Source organism: Crocodylus siamensis, chromosome 6, assembly GCF_052110815.1.
Source record: "Crocodylus siamensis isolate JL-2025a chromosome 6, ASM5211081v1, whole genome shotgun sequence".
Taxonomy (NCBI): domain Eukaryota; kingdom Metazoa; phylum Chordata; order Crocodylia; family Crocodylidae; genus Crocodylus; species Crocodylus siamensis.
Window position 1 is genome coordinate 75,985,815 of NC_143400.1, and position 6,000 is coordinate 75,991,814.

Genomic DNA, 6,000 nt, shown 5'->3' on the forward strand with positions numbered 1-6,000 from the left:
TTTTCAGTTTCACCAGTAACTTTAAATCTAAATAGTAACAGCTGAGTCCTTACAAATCTGACTATGAATTGGCTGGCTGAATCCTCTCAAATTACTTTCAACCTTGACTGACATTGCTGTCTAGTAAATGGAAATATGAACGAGGGGAGCTGATCTGAAGAACCAGCTAATCTATTGCAACTAGCAGTTTTGCAGAGAACGTTAAAAAAACAGTGTGTTTTATAATACAATATGATGATTTTTAATGTTAACTTCCCTAAATGCTTAGAACCAGAAGGTGACATCAAATGGAATTAGAAAAGCAATTGTCCTTAGAAAATACTAAAGCCTCAGCTGTTAGCCTACTGTGGAGACTCGTGTTCTGTTATGTCATGAGTCTTACTATTAGTCAGTAATGAATTATTTTTCTGTGAACTTGCAGAATCAACCTCTATGAACTCAAGTTATGACAATGTGGGCATCCTTCGCATGCATATGTTTACATGCTCACCATTACTGTAGCTTTAATATTTTTGCTAATCTCTGAAGATCTTTGGCCATTTTCAAGTCCAGTGATCTACCTTAGACTCAAATATCTTCCCAGACTGCTTACTACGCAGAGTACATTTCTAAGGTTCACTCCTGGGAGTCAGGCACTTGATCAGGAGCTTGTTAGGCAGCTGAACTCCAAACAACCTCTACTGCAGTCACATCTGAGAGTTCACACAAAACATTGCACTAAAGTCCAAAGCCCTGAACTGCCACAAAAACTGTGTTTATTTTGCTGTCAGGTAAATGAGCTCTACTAGCCAGTCAGCCAGTATCCATGGGAATGTGCATTGCTATCTTTTTGGAGTTTTTTTTCACTTTTGTTTTTTTCCAGATCTCAGGGTGAGGTGAAATCCTCACCTGTGCTGCGCTGCTGCCAGAGGAGGAGGCTGGCCAAATTCTCAGCTGAACTTCAGTAGAGTCTTGTCTATTTAACCTGGAGAGTATTTGGTCCCCACATCCCCATTGCAAACAACAACATAAGATCTGTATATAGCACCAGGTGATATGACCAGCTAACATGTCTGCCCATGAAGTACAGTCTGCTATTTTGGTGCACAAGGTTATGAGTGTGCAGCCTCCTCTGTCAGCTAAGACATGCTGCTGTTAGCAACAAAACACTTTTGAGAGGAACATCATAGTGCCTCAGTCTTCAAAAACACAAATACCAGTCCTGAAGGTCAATATACCAGTAGCAAAGGTGGCTCGGATGGTATTTCTCTTCTCCCACTGTCCGTGAGGACAGGATTTTGCCATCTGTATTTAAGAAACAATGTATCAGCTCTTCAAGCTCAGCAACATCTATGTTTATTCTTAGGTCAGGGAAGGGAATGGCAAAATGATCCGGTCACAGTTCAGGGAAGTGAGTCATGAACTGAGTTCCTCTCTGCTTCTGAACATCTTGAAACCTGCTACCAGAGCTGCTTATAAATCAGCAGCTACCTACCTGAATGTGTGCAGTACAGCTCCTTTAAACAAACTGTTCTTTTGGACTAAATCCTGAGTTTATGGAAGTGAATGGCAAACAATTTCTCTGGCACCAGCACTTGGCTACCAAGAAAAAGAAATCTTAAAAAGTAAAAGTTTACGTAATTTCCATGTTCTCCTACCAAAGTACATACTGCACTGCAGTACTGTAAAAAAATAATAATAATAACAAGGGGCAGTCAATCACATTTCAGGGTGGCAAATTAAAAATTGATTTAGGGAGGTTTTGTACACAATAAAGATTAGACTATGGCCCATTGTCAAAGAATGCCATTGATGCCAACTATTTATTTAATATTCAAAAGCATTAGCTATTTGTATGAATAAAGCAATACCCAGAATGATAATAGTTAATGCTGACAAAAATTTTGGAAAGGTAACAAGCCTCATACTTAAAGTCTTAAACCAATCTCCATTCGTGATTAGGACAAGATGTTCCTGGGAATAGATAATCCCGATTCTGCTTATCGAGGAGTTTCTAGTACTCTCCTTTGAAAAAACTGGCCCCTGTTGGAACAGGGTACTGGACTGTCTAGACGAGGGTCTGAGCCAGTCTGGCAATCCCTGTGTTCACCATGCATTTTGTTTTTTAAAAACCTCTGCTGTAATAAGTAAACGCAGTCAAACATTGACCTTTTAATCTTTTAATTGGGTATGTGTCTTGAAGAAAAACAATGGTGCAACAAAATTAATGTTCACTTTATGTTGCTGCAGTCTTATAGATCTGGAAGTCTTCAAAGATACATGTCACAGTCTGGTGACCTCTGATGCAGTCTAAAGGGTATTTGTTGCCCTGCTTGCAGTATATAAGCATTATTTATTTGCTTGTAAATTATTGATAATCTTCTAATTCATGTGTGATGGGAGGAAGTGGGTCTGTATGTAAGTTATAAGTGGAAGATTTCAAGAACTTGTAGAAATCAATGATGAATCTATCTTTAGTCAGTCTCCGTGTATATTCTGTTTATGTGACAATGATTGATAATGCATAAGCTAATGGAGATTTCTAAGTGTTTTTTGTTTATCCATGATGCATGTAAAATATGTTTTCTTTTAAAGGGAAAATCGGCACCCTTTAATAATATTGAACAGTCATATACAGAGAGTTCCCAAATTGTCTCTTGAACTATATAGAGAGAGCAGTTCTCTGCTGTAGATTCTGGGATTGGAGAAGTGTCTAGTGTGATACTGAGAGGGAATAGAAGATTTTGGTTAAAGTAAGGGCCAGCCTTTCTTCTAACAAAGTGTCAGCTCAGTGAAGATGCCCCAACTTACTCTCAAAACCTGTGGCTTTGTATCTATGTACCTCACTTCTCAGTGCAATAACTCCTCTCTTTCACCAGTGTGAAATCAAAGATCTATAAGATCATAACCAGGGCAGGAGTCATTAAATGTCAATCAGAAGGCTGAAGGGAGAAGAGGTTTGTCTTATGATGCAGATTAAACTTCATTAGGAAAGTCTTAAGATTTCCCTTTGCTGAGGAGTTATCCTTTTTTCTCAGTCAGTGCCCTTTCATTACATGGCTGCACCCAGACTTGGAGACTGCTACATTGCTTCATATACTCTGAAAATTGTTCCAGCCTGAACTTGAATAGGGTAGAAATGTTTTAAACAGTGATCCAATTCAGTAAGGGCATTCTTACTCAAAACAGCCATTGAAATCAACAGGCAATCTGAACAGAGTACAGACAGAATGATAGCTGAGCTGGAACTTTAGTATTTGGCTCGGTGATGATCTATTTAAACAAAGATAGCAGGAGGGCTGGGTGATGCATTAGTTACATAACATCAAACCACGTGAAGCTTTGCTAGCTTGGAGATACAGTACAAACTGGACTCAGCTGACCTTTCAGCAAACCCCAAGCTCAGTTTCAAATGAACTGAAACTCAGCTGAACAAGTAATTTTAATGGTTCTACTTTGAGGTTCCTTGACCTTGGAATGCTGAGGCCCCTTCTACACGTGCAGGTCAATGTTCAGTGGGATCTAATGTGTGATCCACACAATTGCGTCTTCCTTATTCCATCTATTCCTACTATGCCACATATGCATGGCAGGAGATGTGATTGTGGAATTGCACATTAGACCCCATCACACCTTATTGCTGGTCTAGGGGGAGCAAGCTTCTGCAGCTAGGAGCCCCCTTAGTTGAGGGGGCTCCCAGCAGGAATGGTGCCCCATGCATTCCTGGGGCTGGGGGATCATGGCTGCTGCGATTTCCCATCCTCGGGGGCACAGGCACCAACTTTGGTTTTTGCTGGTGGGTGCTTGGTTCTCTTTTTGCATTCCTGCGCCAAGCTCTGCACATGCCCAAAAGAGGCATCATGGTACTTCAGCCTGGCTCACTTGACAGGCTGAGCACCTGCTAATTTTTTTCAGTGGGTATTTGAGCCCTAGACCACCCACAGAGTCCGTGCCTATGCTCGGGGTGGGGGGTGAAACCCATGGGCCTGGGGGATCATGCACCCCCAAGCCTGGGATATCCTGGCAGCCATGATTCCCCAAGACCCCCAGGAACAGCTGTGGGTCCTGGCACCCAGTGTCCACAGCTTTGGGATTCTGGGTCTCCGTCCTGTTGGGACATGGAGTCAGCAATTGCTGGGGCTAAGAGTCCCCTCAGTTGCAGGGCTGCCAGTCCCAGCTTGGTGTGGTGCACCTCAGCTCCTGGCAGCTCCATCAGCTGACAGGGCTCCCAGTCACAGAGGAGACCCTGCTACAGATGCAAATTGAAGCTCAGTACCAACCAGCTATAAAGTTAGTACACATTTTTGAAGTCTAACCTTATAGGTGGTTAAAGCTTTTTATGGCATGATAGCCACTTTGCACATGTAGCTGGTCTTAAGGCAACTGCATGATTAACCCCTTGTAATGTGTAGAGGGGGGCTCAGTGAAACACAGAGTGCAATGCCCATACAAACTGAAAGAGAAGAAAAGATTAATTTTAATCCCTATCAACAACAAATACCAGGCTTCACAGATTTCAACGTATCAATTTATGTCAACACTTCTGACAAGAGCGGTGAAGTTAAAAAAAAAAAAAAAAAAAGTTTAAATAATGTGATTTAACACAAAGTGCTTATGTGACTGTGTTTAATTGTGTGCCTAGGAACCGACAAACCAAGACACAATCAGAAAGGAGGCAATTGGGTAAAGCCTTCTATAATTCTGGCTTGAGAAAATATACATTTGTGCATACTAGCTCACAAAACTGCAACTGTTCTACTTATCTTGCCTATTCCGTCTAGCACCAGAAGGTGGCCTCCAATAATTCTATCTCCTGCATTCATGTTATAACCACTGAAAATATATTATGATATACTTGTGACCTGAGAGCTGTTGATATTTAAGAGCCACAGTCCTCATTCTTAAAACAAGGAAATTGTGTTAATTAGTTAGAATAATTCTATACTTAGGAAAACCAGCTAGCAACATCCCATGTATTGTGTGTGTTCTGGCTTCCACTCTCACAGTTGTGTTGTAGGCTGGAGCTTTGTCTATTGAAACATGTATGTGTATCCAAGAACAGTAATGCAGTTTTCACCTCCAAATCTAAAGTATCCCTGCTGGTTAAACATAATCCCCATATAAAAATGGCAATCGATGGCTGTGCATCTATACAGTGAGCCACTTATATTTATCCTGCAATGACTGCACAGTGTAGCGTTTGGACATTTTTAGATTTTTTTTACCTTTGCACTTCTAACTTGGATATTTTTTAACTTCAGTGTTGAGTGATCTGCTTTCTGTATGAAAAATTATGCCAAAATGATATAGCTGTAGTCGAGTGCTTCATAAGCATGCAGTGTTATTGATGATAAATGTGTTGGGTAGGAAACTAAACAAACAGGTATGGACCCGAGCAAGAACAGAGCATTATAAATACCAACAAGATGTCAATATGGCGAAGTGACCTTTCATTCTAGATGAATATGGTCAACAAAGCTGTGAAGTCTGAATAGGATTTAAATAGTCATATCACCAAAATGAATAAGAATTTAGAAGGTAAATTAATTCCTAGGGGAAATCACTATAGCTCTCATTAGTTCAGGAACAAGATACCTTAAAACTTTTAATTAAAAATAATATTTACTCCAAATGAATAAGAGTTGGCAGATTTCTGCAGAAACCATAAACTCATTTATGCACAGTTTTCTTATATTAAGGCAGACATCATTAATCTCATTGGAAATGCCCTCCAGACTGACAGTGCTATAGCACTGAGGTGATTTCTTAGAGAAGCCTTTTTATCTGCACAAAAGAACTCTAACTCAAACAGACACAAACCATAAAAAGGTCTGAGCAATTAGAGACATCACTCTGTGCAAATAGGGTACCAACTTTATCATGTTGGTGAGCCTCTCATAATGAGCTCATTTCTAATAGGGCCTCTCTTCCCCCTAACAACCAAAAAATTAACAATGCCTGGATCTCATTTTCTGTATTTTCCATGCAGCAATCCATTTCTGGGACTTCTACACCTTGGGA